The sequence below is a fragment of the Vulpes vulpes genome, chromosome 6 (assembly GCF_048418805.1).
Source record: "Vulpes vulpes isolate BD-2025 chromosome 6, VulVul3, whole genome shotgun sequence".
Lineage (NCBI taxonomy): Eukaryota > Metazoa > Chordata > Mammalia > Carnivora > Canidae > Vulpes > Vulpes vulpes.
In genome coordinates this window covers 66,002,883-66,018,343 of record NC_132785.1, presented here as the reverse complement: position 1 = coordinate 66,018,343, position 15,461 = coordinate 66,002,883, and the positions used below count along the sequence as shown (strand labels likewise).

The 15,461-nt window shown below is 41.1% G+C and overlaps 1 protein-coding gene and 1 long non-coding RNA gene across 4 annotated transcripts in view; both read left to right on the top strand.

The window, feature by feature from the left end:
- The window catches only part of STXBP6 (syntaxin binding protein 6), a 239,256-nt gene that overhangs the window by 74,805 nt on the left and 148,990 nt on the right, over nucleotides 1–15,461 (top strand). The window lies entirely within an intron of this gene.
- Nucleotides 8,758–15,461, top strand: part of LOC140599345 (uncharacterized) — a 43,086-nt gene continuing 36,382 nt past the window's right edge. Inside the window, exon 1 of the long non-coding RNA XR_012002117.1 lies at nucleotides 8,758–8,822. This is a non-coding gene — a long non-coding RNA (uncharacterized lncRNA). The remainder of the gene's footprint in view (nucleotides 8,823–15,461) is intronic.

Sequence of the window (15,461 nt, the reverse complement as noted above, 5' to 3'; positions counted from 1 at the left end):
GCAGTAGACATTAATCAACTAGTCACTAAAATAAATATGATTATTAGCTGTGGAAATGCCAAAAAGGAAAAAAATACAGTGATAGGATAGCATGTATGAGGAGAATTTGGCCTGGCTGGAAGAACCCAGAGCTACAAGGAAAGTAGAGCCTCCCTGGTTCTGAAAAGAGATGGTACATGTGCCACGAGCATTCCTGACAGAGGGAACAGGAGCCTCATTAAAAGACTACACTGGATTTTGAGTTTCTCCTTTTCTCCTATTCAGTATAAGGATGACCTCTTTGTAGCTCCACTCACATAGGAGGCTGTGAAGTGAAAGCAGAGCCCTGGAATGACAGCGTCCTTCCTGCTATTATTGTGAACCACCTACACTCTCTGGGAGGCCAGGCTCTTCAACTCTTGTGGTTTGGTTGATGAAAACCAGCTATCCATTTTGAACAGGCAAAATTTGTTCAAATTAGGGCAATGTCTGCAAATAGTACTTAACCGTTTTTCAAACAGTATAAGGAGTTTAAAAAAAAAATTTTAGGAAGAATATTCTAGCTTTAAAAGCTTACCAACATATGCATGTAAACATCATGGGTATTTTATATATCCAATATCTTACTGACATTTTTTGTGTGTGAATTCCACCTCCGCCCCCCGCCACCCAATGCCTGGCAGGATTTAAAATCTGAGGTTGAGGCCTGTGATCATAAGAATTATTATTTTTGGAGAGAATTGCATATCCTCTGGAGAAATCAAGAAAGATGCCAGAGCAGGAGAAATAATATGATCTTTCTTGGGTTATGTAGCTGTGATTGTGTAAGGAGAAAAATAATCTCTCCAGTTCATTTACAGAGCCTCCAGATAGAATTTTAATGTTTCTCACTGGACTTCCCAAATGGCTTCTTGAATGGTGTGCAAATGCTTAGGACTAATGTGCTTTGGTTGACTTGCATTCTTAAAGCCTGGTTTCCACTTTTTCTTTGTGGCAGTGGCTAAAATTAAAAAGGCTGACGATACCAAGTGTTAGCAAGCCTGTGGAGCGACTTGAGTTCTCATACTTTGCTGGTGGGAATGTAAAAATCATACAACTGCTTTGGTCAACCATTGGCAGTTCTTTGTAAATTCAAACATACACTTCTGACTCAGAGACTCTATTCCTAGGCATTTAGCTGAGAGAAGTAAAAAGATGTCCACAAAAAGACATGTACATGGAGGATGATAACAGTCTTATTTATAATAACCAATAATCAGATCTCAAATGTCCATCTACATGTGCATGAATTTTCAAGCTATATTTTATTTATGCAGTGGAATACTAAGGAATGAATTGCCACTGCATGCAGCAACATGGATTACTCAAAAGCCTTACGTTCTATGAAAAAAAAAAACCCAGAAAAGATTACATGCTATATGATTCTATTTATTGAAATTCTAGAATGAACAGAACTTAAGCTGTAGTGATAGAAAGCCTATTGGTGGTCGACAGGTTTGGGGTTAGGAATTGACTGTAAAGGGGCATAAGGGAATTTTTTGCAATGGTATAAGAGTTCTATAGGCTGATAGTGGTGGTGGTTACTTGGGTATAGACATTTTTCACAACTCAAACTGCACACTAAAAATGGGTACATTTTATTATATGTAAATATGTCAGCCAAGTCAATTAAAAAAAAAAACCAACTCTTACAAAGTCAGTTGTTGGATGATTATAAGCGTTTATTGACCTTATCTCTAGCCTGCTCTCTAAGGAGGACAAAAACTAACTCTCTCCTTTGTACAAATGAAAAGTTATCCTAGATGGCCTTGTTGAGCCTTCAGAAGCAGGTGTGTATTGTGTAAACCTGTGCTTGCATCTATCTGATGTAAAGGTCAGTGCCTTCTGGGTTCCTTCTAACACCTGGCACATTGCCAAGTACGGACACACTATCCACTGTGCTTAAATAGAAAATACTCTAAATTTGTGGCTGACTACGTACCTGATTATACTTTAGAATTTGGAATTTGGAACTCTTCACTCATTCAAAGTATAAAGTGAGCCCCAAGCTCAATAATTTCCATAGCTGGATGCCCCTTCCATGATACTTGGATCTACAAAACTAAACTGAAAGCATACTAAGAAGTTGAAAATCAGCTTATGATTAAAGGCCAGTTACCTACTGAATATTCCATAGTTCCATGCTTAAAATCTATTTTCCTGATCATGTTTTAATTCAGTATATGCAATGTCTAATGCTAGCCTTCATATCCATAAGTGGGTACAAATCTTTCCTTGGCTGTTACTCACTACTTACTATCCCCATAAAAAGGAACATGAAGAAATTTTAATTTTTGTGATTACATATTTTGTTGAATCAAAATTTTAATCCTTTGAAAATGATTTGAGTTTTTTAGAGAGCAAAATTTTCTTCTTTAAAAAAAATAGCTCTGAATGGTCTTTGATGAAATAGTATATGTAAATGGATCCCCATGGAAGGTAGTGATGTGGGATGGGAGCCTAGAACCTGACAATACTGCTCTTTATCTCAGTGGTTGCCAATCCTAGATGTTCCTTAGAATCACCTCAAAAACTTTGCAAAATCCAGATCTAGGTGCTACTACCACAGCCCCAGGGGTAGTGGTAAAACTTACCGTATTTTGAAAGTATTGTGCTGAAGATGCTGAAGCTGGGGTTGAGAAGTTTTGCTATGTTGGGGGGTGGTTGTCTTGGTCTGCTTGACATAACGACACATTCTTGGTACTCCATTCTATCCAAAAAATACTTCTTAGTCTCTTTCATGTTGACTGGCCATGGTCAAAGCTCTGAATTTTTCTGGGCTTCAGTTTATTCACCTGACAAATTTAGAGGTTCCTTTGGGTTCTGAGTTCAAGGATTCCGAACTCCTTGAAGTTTTATGCCAAATCTTTTTCTCATTCCATACATGTCATTTAGGGAGAAGCTCAGGCTGTTAATAATCCAAATGGACACTTAAGACATTTATGAAAGTTTGAGACCATTCCTTATAGGTTGTCATTGGAGTTGGGATAAGCAAAATTAGTTGTCAGCAATCTGGCATAGAGAGAAATTTTTGTTTAAAGATTTATTTATTTATTTGTTTGTTTGTTTATTTTAGAGAGAGAAAGTACTAGGGGGAGGGGCAGAGAGAGAGAGAGGGAGAGAATCTCAACCAGACTCCACACTAAGACAGAGCCCAACCCAGGGCTCAGTCTCACTACCCCCTAAAATCATGACCTGAGCTGAAATCAAGAGTTGGACAGTTAATCAACTGAGCCACCAGGTGCCCCTTGAAAGAAATTCTCTAAATCCACTTTCTAATTTTGACTGGATCTTATCTTAAGGTCTCTAAATACTAGCAAAGAGTGAATGGAAAAATATAAGACAAATGAAATTTAACTTTGACAGTAATGGTTTATTTAGGAATGGTGAGTTAACTTTCCAATAGTTTTTATCCAGGAAAATGAAAAAATCCACACTGAACTAAGAGGTATGCAAATGTATTCACAGTGAAAGAAGAAATACAAAACAACTATAATATATTGTTTATTATAGAAGTAGTAATAATTACTAAAGCTATGACTCTTTCAGAAAATTATGTAGAAAAAATATCACTTGTCTTTGCTTATATTATTTGTTGTAATTCCAGTTTATTCTCACAAAATTCCTATCAGGTGGTATGAGTCCTACCGTTTCACAGATGAAGGGACCAATGTTCATCAAAGGTCATGACATCAGAGTCACCATTTTGAGAGTAACAGACTGGGAAATCCAGCCAGTCCTTATCACCTCACTGGCCATGCTTGCACTGCCGTAACACCTCATTTCTTCTGAGTTAGTTCATGAGGGGTGTGGTGTAGAGAAGACCATGTTTTAAGGAGTATATTCTTTCCTAGCCCTTCAAAACTGCTAAGACATTGAACAGTTTTGACCTACACTATCTTGTTATCATTTCTGAGATTATTAACTAATAGACTCCCCCACATTTGTAATGCGTATAAGGGTAAGCCTTTTCTCTCTTTATTTTTTTTTCTTTTCTCTCTTTATTAGAGAGATTTGGCACATAAATCAAGCCATAAAACTTTAAGTCACTCTAGAAGACAGTGCAATAAAAAGTTATTTCTATTGCCTGATGATAATTCTTTCTAGATCTTCTTTTATTTTATAAAAATACAGTATCCTAAAAAAAAAAATACAGTATCCTGTTATACTTTATATTGAGAATTTGGCTCTCTTTTTTGTATTTAATCAAATAGACACATTTGATTAAAATGTTTGTAATAACAATAATCCTTGATTAGGTGGAGTTAAAAGTAGAGAGAGGGTTTTCCGAAATCTAGTGGCCCAGTAGATCCTGCCACGAGGTGTCATCTCTAAATAACCTTCAGCGTAGCACCTGCCATGCAACTGTCACTTGATTTGGTACACAATACAGCTAGGTTGGCACCAAGCCCACCTTCAATTAATGATTGTAATACTCGTAGTAATGATATTTGTTGAACTCCTATATCAGGCATGGTTCTTTATCTTTACAGAAGTGTTAGGAGGTAGATAACCGTACTGTCTTCACTTTGTAAATGAAGAAACTGAGCATACTGGAGTAAATTCTCTTGCCCAAGATCATCAGCTTATGAGTTACCAACAGGGATTTGAACCCAGGTATTTTAATTGTAGGTCTGCATCCCCTTAGCCACTATGATCCCCTCTCACATAAGAATTTTATGGGAGAGAACTTCCCAAACCAAACCTCGTTTCTATACCTCCTCACACAACTTTAGTGATAATCGTGTCTTGGCATTACTCTGCTTTCCTACAGGTTTAAGCCTTGGTGGGTTTCGGCTGGCTGGTGACAGTCCTGTACACTAACAAGCAGACTGTTAAGAAAGCATATTAGAATGATAGTGGATGTGTTTGGCTCTTAGAGAAAATTCACTTCCCGGGGATTTCTGAGAGGCTCCTGACAGGAACACGGCCGTGTATGGACTTGTTTGGTTCAGTTATGTAATAGAAAAAAGTGGATGTCTGAACCTTTTTTAGAGCTTCCGTGGTGGTTCTAGAGCCCTTCCTGTGAAAACTGATGGTAATAATATTCGTGTCTCCTAAAGCCTTGTGAAGAGGACATTCCAAAAATGGAGAACTAAGCCCTCAGCAGGTAATCCTCATGTAATCCGCACAGCGGGCTTGTGACGTGGCTGCTGCTTTGAGATGATGTAGCCAAGGCCTCAAGCGAGTAAGTGTACCGGGCAGGGCCCGGCGTCTGGGGAGCAACGGGGCAGGACACACGTCTGGGCCCATCGCCCTCCAAATGTGCACACTTTTCAATTTGTTTTCCAGGACAGGGCTCCGTCTGAGAAGCAGAGCTCTCCCCTTCCTTAAAAACAATGCAGCAGCATTCCTGGAGCAAAGCGTTTTCATCTCTGAGGGCTTAGAGGATATGCTGTCAACCACTTGAGCTTTTCTAGTGGTTTCGCACGCCAACAGAGTTTTCTTTTTCCATTCTCTCACGTATGCGTTCCAGTACTAAAGCCAGATGGAAACAAGGGAAAACTCTTGACAGAGGCTAGTGCCAAAACATTTCATTTAAAAAGGAAACTCCATCTGTGTGCTCTTCTACCCCACAGCCCACTGTGAAGAGCAGGAATTTCACAGCTGATTCACTTAGGTTTGCTTTGATTAATTTGGACTAATTGCAAAGGTAGAGCAAGTGTTGAGAGAGATTGCACACGGAGGCAGCACTCCTTCTGGAACGTGGCTGGCAAACCCTGGTGTTAGCTGATGCCAGCCACTGACCAAGAAAGCCAGGTTTTAATCCATGCAGATGTGTTCTTTGTTGATCATCTGGGTTGCCATTTGTAGAAGAGTAGAAGTCAGTGCTCTTTGCTGCTGTATTGCAAGGTGAACATCATCAGGATTTCATTTGTCAGTAGTGTAGTCAGAGGCACTCGGGGATGCCCTCCAGTCACTGTTGCTCCCTGCCTTCTTCTAGCCCAGAAATACAAAATGCAGGCCTAGGTGTAAGACTGACTTAGGGAGAAATATTGGCTGTATTAGCTCTTTGAAACTCAGTTTTCTCATCTGTAAAATGGAAATAATGTCTATATCCCCAAGGGCTTTTTAAAGAGTAACTGAACTAAATATGAGTGTATATGAGGCCTGATACATAAGAAGTCTTCAGCTCTATGAGCAACATCATTATCTTGTCATTAAATGGGACACCCATTGGTTCTTGCCATACAAAAGTAATTCATCTGCAGTGTTTTTAGAAAACATGTTAATATATGTCTATGACAGGCTTCTGTGACCCATGTCACATAGGACAGAATGACACAATAGCCCAGATTTGACTTGGCTTCCACCCTCCCCTTCCATACTTTTTTTCCCTTTCCCTCTCAAGTTTGCTCTATCCCTGCCTGCTCTGTCCCATCCCTGCCAGGAATCTCACGGGCATTCTGGCTTCCAATTTCTAAACCAAGCTTCTCTTAATTCTCTATGATCCAAGATTATTCTGTTCCCCCCCCACCCCCTCCTGCCCCAGCCAACCTAGAAATGGAGTTGGCGGGGTGGGGGTGCATGCATCACATGCTGTTTTTGAGTCTGAAGACTTCCACTCTGATTTCATGGGTAATTGAACCTTCCTGGGTAAACTGGATACTGAAGTTGTTGTGTTCAGGCCTCTTCATGCAACTTTGTGGGGGAGTTAGAACTGGCTTCGTCTATGGGAGTTCCTGTCCCTGAAATGGGAGACGTTATTTTCCTACACCTATCTTCATGGGATCAAAAGGAAAATGGAAACAAAATAAAACAAAACATTCTCTGGGGTCAGTCAAGTGCACTTTAAGCAAACAGCAGAAGTGGGAGAGGCTGGTACAAACGCCCGTGGACCCAGCTTCTTAGCCCAGATCAGGTTCTTATTTGCCCAAGTCTCTCCTCCTTCCCTGTTACCCTTCCTTTAAAGAGCTAACAAGTATGAGTGATATTCACATCCCAGTTACAGTCATGCTACACCATATGCAGGATTTTCCACAAGAAACTATAAATAACCACAAGGACAGCTTTCCAGGGTGTCCAGTACTGGGAAGAATAAATGACCAGTTAGTTACTGTGCTCTGAACTTGAGCACACTCCTCCCTGGCCTCCCATGACATATTCGTAATAGTGTTTAGCATTGCTGGATTGTGTTTGCCAGTTTGCTTTCTGGTTACTTCCTGGGACTGCCAGCCCCTGGATGGCAGGAACCATGTTGTAGACACCTCTCTGTCCCATGTGGAATGGATAAAGTGTCTGGGGGTAGAATCAGGCAATATTCTACTCTTCTGAGACTACACCATGGACTTACTTTCTGGGGCGGAGCTCCAGGCTGAGTTCAAACATTCGATCTGGGTTCTACCAGCTGTAGTTATTTGGGTGCTCTTTTTTTCTTTTTTAAGATTTTAATTATTTATTCATGAGATACATAGAGAAAGAAGCAGAGGCACAGGCAGGGGGAGAAGCAGGCTCCCTGCAGGGAGCCAGATGCGAGACTTGGTCTTAGGACCCTGGGATCACGACCTGCGCCAAAGGCAGATGCTCAACCACTGAGCCACCCAGGCGCTCTCCCTCCCTTTTTTAAACTTGCTGTTGTTTACACAAGATGCTTCCAGGTGGTCTTTTTTTTCTCTTGGAATTCATCAGATTATTGAGCAAGAGTTTTTATTCTACCTATCAGCCCAGTTACTAAGCAGAAAACGTGGATTTCCTTGATTTATTGAAGCTTTTAAAATCCTCCGAAATGAGCAATTTATAAATGGTTCCTTGTAACATACAGTGGGGAAGCTAAACTGTGATCTCAGATTTGTGAAGTACCTGAGTGTTTCGCCTGAAGAAAGTTCATATTATGGAGGAATAAATGACCATTTAATGGCATTGAATCTATCAAAACTTTCCCTGAATACTCTTTCCCTGCAGGAACCATTTTCAGTTTTCTATTTCCTTAGAAAGGGCTTTCAGGAGAAAAATGGAAACTCTGTTTTTATTAAAACTTTCTCTGAGAATATTCATACTGCCCTCCCAGCACACATACCCTTTTAACTCAAATTGGTTTTCAGCCACCACACGTGGATCCCATGTGGCTCAGGTTGTAGACTCCCTGCCCAACTGCATTTTGATGTCTGTATTCAGTTTCACAAATTATGCTGCTCTCAGGAGTCTTTGGGGTATGGTGGGGGGGTGCTTGGCAAGTGAGTTGGAGATGGCAAGAATATAATCGGCCTTGATGCCTTGAGATCTAAGTTTTCATTTTCATAAAAGGAGGCAGTAGAGTTGAGAACAGCCCTCTCGTTTCCAGCTAATAGGAGCAAACAGCAGTTATAGAAGTGTTCTTCTCTGACAGAAGCCTTTCCGTCTTGCATGTAGATAAGAGTCAGCTGTGTTTGGGGAATCCAAGACCACTTAAGTGTAGTTCTCCCAGTAAACGTGCATGTGTTCTTTCTCAGGAGAGAAAGTGCCACCGGCAAAAAAGAAAGAAAGAACAATAGTAGAAAGAATGTAAAACTCATGATCTTGGCCTTTCAGCTTCTTGTTTTTAGTCTCTTCGCCTCTGTAATATTCTATTTTGTCCTCTCTTTTTCATTTAACACGGTAACAAAAATTTGTATGTATTATCCACGCTTTGTAAAGGTAATCTTTTTTTAAAGATTTTATTTATTTATTCATGAGAAACACAGAGAGAGAGAGAGACAGAGACAGAGACATAGGCAGAGGGAGAAGCAGGCTGCATGCAGGGAGCCCGATGTGGGACTGGAACCCAGGACTCCAGGATCAATCACTGGTGCTAAACCACTGAGCCACCCAGAGATTCCCCTGTAAAGGTAATTTAAATGGATTTTTGAGTACCGTAGAATATTTATCCATTTATCTGTTGCTGGATGTTTTGTTTTTGTTTTTGTATTTTTCCAGTTTTCACAGTTAGAAATGAGGAACTCGGTCTCCCTCCGCCACCCCCCCCCCCCCCCCATACCCATCTTACAGCTGAGGACATGGAGAATCCCACAGGTTACTTATTAGAGGAAATGCGCATACTGCCCGTTAGTGGTGGAGACTGGAACCTCAACATTGTGTGCTCTGTTCAGGTCTCTGCCAGGGACCAGCAAATGGGAGCTTATTTCTAAACCCATGTCTGCCAGAACTGCTTAAAAGTAAAATAATCCTATTGCACTTTGTGTGCTTCACAGCTAGTTAACCATCCCCATGATATTTAACAAAGGTCTGGATCCAGTTCTCTTTGAGGTACATTTATGATGCCTGCTTTCATTAGGGTTAGGGCATCATTTCATTTCCCTACACATTTGCAGGTCTACATGAGAGAGAGAATGTGTGTGTATTTGCAGAGAAAGGAAGGTGTGTGTCTTACCTAGAGTCAGCCCTAATGTTCCTTAAAAGAGACAGTTCTTCATCTTTTTGGTCTGGTTCACTTACAAATTCATTAGCCATCTTCTGTTGTATTGTTGTTAGATGAGAAATGGGGGAAGTGGTAAATGCAACCAAACATATGCTTACTGTTTTTCTAAGTCAGTGCATTTAATTAATGATTCACATCTGGCATTATATCAGATCCAGCATTTGGACCACAGAGCAAAAATGCTTAGAGAAATTAACTTCTTTGGAAGTTTCTTTTAGAACTCCAGAATTTTGTATCTAGAAGAATCTTTAGTCATTCCCAAATCAAACACCAGTGTTCACATGAAAAATGGGGCCCACAGGGGGTGGATGGCTTGCTGGATGTCACAGAACAACTACCGTAAGACAAAGGAAGGAAAACAATATGTTCAGATCTTCTTGCCAATTTTTAACCTTGGGACTGCCTCTGACTGAAGTGGGTTAGATGAGGAAGAGATGGGATTAGTGGTTAAGCTGAATTTGAGGCTAGATCGCCCTATTCTTCCTTTCCACGTGTCTCTGCAGGAGCAATTTGTACCACTTGCTCCTAAAGAGAAGGAGAGCCTGCTGGCCGCTAATCGTGCAAGTGGCTGTGTCTTTCCTAGGTTTTGAATGTTGCAAGAAACTGGGTGTGGGCTCAGCTGTAAAGGCCAAGTGTTTACTCTTATCCGCCTTCTCTGTTACTTCCTGTGGGCATGCAGATCCATAAAGTGGAGAGTGCCCAGTGTCTGAGGGGAAAGGCCAAATGCCATTGTCTCTAAATGTGCTGTGCCACCCGATCCACTGGGTTAAAAGATAAAAACAGTAGAATTTTTATTTAAATATAACTGTTTTCTAATTTATATATTCATGCATGCCTTATAATCACTAGAATATTTTAGACCAGTAGTTCAAGTGCATAACATACAAATAGGCATATACTAGCAGTTAATATTCATAAATTTTTTATTGAGAGGATGCATAGTCAAGATGGTCGGAAAATTCCCTAGCTAGAGTCCTGGGGGTTGGAAACCTTTGCTACAGTAATAATAACTTATCACCAAAGAACTACAATCTGTTTTAAAATCTCTGGCTTTTAGAGGTGGTTGCCCAAAGTAGTGAGCATATAAACTGCCCTTTTTTTAAAAAAGATTTTATTTATTTATTCATGAGAGACACAGAGAGAGAGAGAGAGAGAGGCAAAGACACAGGCAGAGGGAGAAGCAAGCTCCATGGAGGGACCCCGATGCAGGACTCAATCCCAAGACTCTGGGATCACACCCTGGGCCAAAGGCAGGTACCAAACCGCTGAGCCACCCAGGGATCCCTAAACTGCCCTTTGGAATCAACCTCAGCCCACACTCCCTGCCCGCCAACCCACCCCTAGTGATTCCATGGCTTTCTTCAAGGTAGAGAGCCAGCCAGCTGCTATGTGAACTAAATGTCCTAACAGGCAAGAGGCCTGTCACAGTGCTTATTAGCACTTGGTAGTTGCACGTGATGGCTATCCTTTCAGAACCTGAAATCCAGTTGAAACAGTTATTTGTTTCAGTTTTAATATTATGTTTGATTTGGACTGGACTTGCTTTTAGTCCAGTCTTGCTATTATAAGATCAGGACTGGTTTATTTAGTTCTGAAGCTTCTTGGCCTTTTGTACTGTTTAAAACAGGGAAACTTACGCTTCCTTTCTGGACCTAACATTTATTGATTCATCCAGGGAAGCCTTATTCTTTGCTGATACAGCAAAGTCCCTTGTTCCCCTGTGAGTAATTCTATTGGAGCTAGTGCATTTCCTTTTTTTTTTTTTTTTTTGTACATAAGTATTTTTCTTTGTCAGTGGTTATATTTCATATGTAAGAGTCGTATAGACCATTTACTTATAGCCCGGCTATGCCAACCCTCTTTGGGAATGAAATTTTTTGAACTGAAATTCAAACACTCTACTAGGTCTACAAAAACCTTCCAATGTGCCATGTCTTACATAAAGATAAACATATCACAATACCCCTTTTCCATGGAATTTGGAATGATTAAAAAAGATCACTTGTATTCAGAAATAACCTAGCCCTGAGATTGGGCTTGTTTTCTGTATGTGTTTCAGAGATTATCTTTACCTCTCTCTGTATTGCTGCTCACTTCACGTGTCCTATTAACTACTATTAGGTACTAATCTGCCTTTGGTCTCTTGTAACCCATCTGGCCACTGTTCCCTCACTCTGAAATCACTTTCTCTTCTTCCACCAACACAATTAAAAATAGTTCCTCCAGAGTGACTGATCTGTTAGGAGAGAAATAATATTGTTTACAAAAACTTTTAAAGACTGGTATATAATTTGAATACCTTCCCTGAGGGCATTTGTATTTGCAGAAAGTGGCATCCCCTCTAAAGCTAATGGTAGTGGTGATAGTAACACTGGGAGCATTTATTGAACAACTATTACCACACATTATATACCATCTCAGAGCATTGTATGAGAGGTTGATACACTGTGATAAATGGTAAATATCTGGTCATCCTGTTTTAATCATTACTCTATAGTGCTTATTTCTTTATGTATCTGTTGGAAGCACTCATTTATTCAGCGTTGATACTTAAGAACTCTTGCTTGGAAACTTTTTGTATGGTGACAGTTCTTACCTTGGATTTTAGAGGTCAGCCTATTCAATGGACTTTGGGTTCTCTTAATTTGGCTGCTTTTGGTTTTTACGTTTTAACAGTGTTAGAGAAAAAATGCCACTTGGCACTAAGGAAACTTGCATCACTTATTTTCATAAATCAACTTACTAACCAAGGGTACTTTGGATCACAAATGCCTCCTTCAGTTTCAAAAAGTGTGTTTGTGGTGTTTTCTTAAATCACTGTTAGCCAGCCTTCCAGAGAAAATTCACTGGCTTTAAGACTGTGACATGATAGGAATCTTATTGCCAAGATTTTTCTTCAGAATATTTCAAACTCACTTCCTTCCAAAATCTAATTTTATTTTGAGCTACAGTACAACTCTGTGAATGTTGAAGTCAGAGGAAAAAAAGGCATCTTTTTCCTCATAAAATGAGTTCTTTGAGGTCTGGACTGGAAATTTGCAGGTCACAAGCAAGGGGAGAGCTTTGCAGAAATGAGTTTAAATTTCCCTGTGACCAGTTTGATTTTTGCCTAGAGGTAAGTATATGATGGTAGTCCTTGAAGTCTTTTGAGGATACGGCACTTGGCATTATACAATGTAGTCAGTGTCATAAATACCTTGGTCTGTGCAGTCTTAAACATGAGATTTGGATTGGAATGATTTACTTAGATTGGTGAGTTGGATTACTCTAATTTTAGCCTAATCTCATGAGCCCAATCAGAACTTTCAGGTTTTGCTTTTATGAGAGATGCTTTGGAGAGCACCCATCATTTTCCTAAATATCTAATGGGTCTTGAGAAGATGAGAGTTCTGGGACACCTGGGTGGCTCAGTGGTTTGAGTGTCTGCCTTTGGCCCAGGGTGTGATCCCTGGGATCTAGGATTGAGTCCCACATTGGGCTCTTTGCAGGGGCCCTGCTTCTCCCTCTGCCTGTGTCTCTGCCTCTCTCTCTCTCTCTCTCTCTCTCTCTCTCTCAGTATCTCTCACGAATAAATAAAATCTCTAAAAATAAAAAAAAGAAGATGAGAGTTGTGTGTGTGTGCTGACAAGTCAGGTATACCATATTGGTGAGAAGTTGCAAAGGCCCATCTGATATGAGGCTCTCTTTGGTCATACGTAGAATAACAACTGGGGAAAACCTAGGCCCAGAAATGGCTAATCAAGTGATAGTTCTGTGCGCATAATCTGGGTGTCTTCCATTACCAGGATCAAAGTGATCAGAAGTAACTCAGCATAAGGGCAGAGGCTTTGGAGACAGAAAAAAAAAATGTGGATTTGAATCTGGGTTCCACTGACTAGGTATAGGAGCTATGTAAACTGGAGAGAACCACTTGGCCTTTCTGAGCGTCCATCTTTACTTATGCCAAATGGCGATTACAAATATTTGTCTTGGAGGACTGGACTGAAAAATTATGTGAGAAGACATACATAAATAGCCTTGCTTGGCCCCAGAATACAATGAAGGCTTGATAAATGTTAGTTTCCTCATCATCCTCATCTGACATTTGAAAGCCACCTTCTGTTGGTGATAAGGAGTGAGAGTCATCAGTCATGTGTCAGACACTGAACTGGAAGAGGCAAGAAAGCAACTGGTGACTTTCAAACAGAGATTGAAATTTTCAGGAGGGGCCAAAGATGGTTTCTAATCCAGGGAGCTCGACACGTATTGGGAGCCCGATTACAAGTTTTATCACTGCCATGTTGGCTTTTATGAAATTATACTTTCTGAAGACAGGAGAGTACCCATCTTTTCTGAAGAGCAAAGGAGCAACAAGCTAATAGAGTTTCAGTTGAAAGCCAGAAGGCTGGATACTTAACGTCACTAAATACACTGAGAGGTTTGGGTGTGGAGAGCAGGACTGGCGTCAGACGCAGCACCCTTTGGATCTCAGCCACATCTCTTTCTAGCTGTAGCCGTGGAATGTAGCTACCCTCCATGAACCACGTTGCCCACCTACACAACGGGGACAACTCATACCTCATGGACTTGGTGTGGCAAATAAACAAAGCCACCCGTAAGGAGCCTGGCACGCCATAGGCCTCTGAATGCTGGTTGCCAGTTAAGCGCAGAGCTCTGTGTATGGGGAGGGGGAGGATGATCATGTGAAGTGCAGCTCCATCCTCAGATTGCTTAAGAGCCCTGAGAATATACTGAATGCGTAAGCAGTGGTACGTGCCCGGGAAGAACACAGCGGGAACCACACGTGACTGCTTTATGGCTGTGTTACCTGGTGATACCTGAAGTGCCACGGCCCTGACCTCAGCATGAGTGCTGGACGTGGTAAGAGCTAAGTTCCAGTAGTTTGTTTTGAAGGTATGGTTGATCAGTGTATTATAAAAACAAAACACACGAACATTCGCCTGGTTGTTAGTGAGAGAGTATGTTTTGTTTTTAAGCCAATGTCCTGTGACTTTTATTTTCTGCTCAAAGTGTCTTTGTTTGTTTGGAGAGCCTCAGACTCCAGTAGGCAGCAGGCAGCTTCTGCAGGCCTGTACCCAGGACTGCCTTTAAGCTATGCACCCAGTCCCCGAAGAGCTTGGATTCCCCACCGTCTGATAACACACTTTGAGGATTTAAAAGAAACTTCTAAAAACCAATTTCTGGTTTATCATTTTATTTTCTCCATGTTCATTTTTATGCAAACTAATGCCATTCACTTGGATTTTCTTCCACCATTAAATGCTGTAAGAGCCAAATCTTGCATCTGGGGCCTTAGTCTGTAGCATTTTACCTGTATCCCTCACTAGGTGTCTGTCCCTTCATCCCCCTGATAGGGGAGAAGCCCTCCGACGCCAGTGGGCCAGCCTCTGTAACTTGGTCATGAACTCCTTACTGAGGTCTATTTTTTTCTCTGTAACTCTCTTCTCTAAAGTACAGTGATTTGTTTTTCTTCATTACATGGACCCACATGACCAGACACCTAGTAGGCAATGTCTTCTTCATGTTCAATTACCCATTATTTGCCAGCTGGAAATTAAAGTCTCTCGTGCTTTTGGATATACATGGGGATCAGCAACCAGTAGCTGCATAATACAGTGGGGAAAAGAGCTCGGGCTTTGGGGTGAGACAGATTTGGGTTTGAATCTTGCACTGATACCAGCTGTGTGATCTCAGGTAGATTATTTCCCCTCTGTGCCTCGGTTTGCTCAGCAGTAGGGCTGAGTGGTGTGGCTGTAAAGTCTAGAGATAATATGAGTCAAGTGCCCAGCTGATTTCCTAGCACAGACTAGGAGTGGAAGCTGCTGATTCTGTGGTTGTCATCTCCTGCTTGTTCACCCTATTGGTTTAGAGCCCTGGAGCTGTCTCTGTGGAGAAGAGCTTGCTCAAAGAAGCAGGACCAGATTGTTAGACCACCTGCTGGCTGAGGTGTACTGTGCCTTAGCACCATCCCTTCCTCACCATAGCCACCAACTGCTCACCAGAGATCTGATGCTCATGTTGCTTCCACTGAGGGCTAGGACTCCAATTT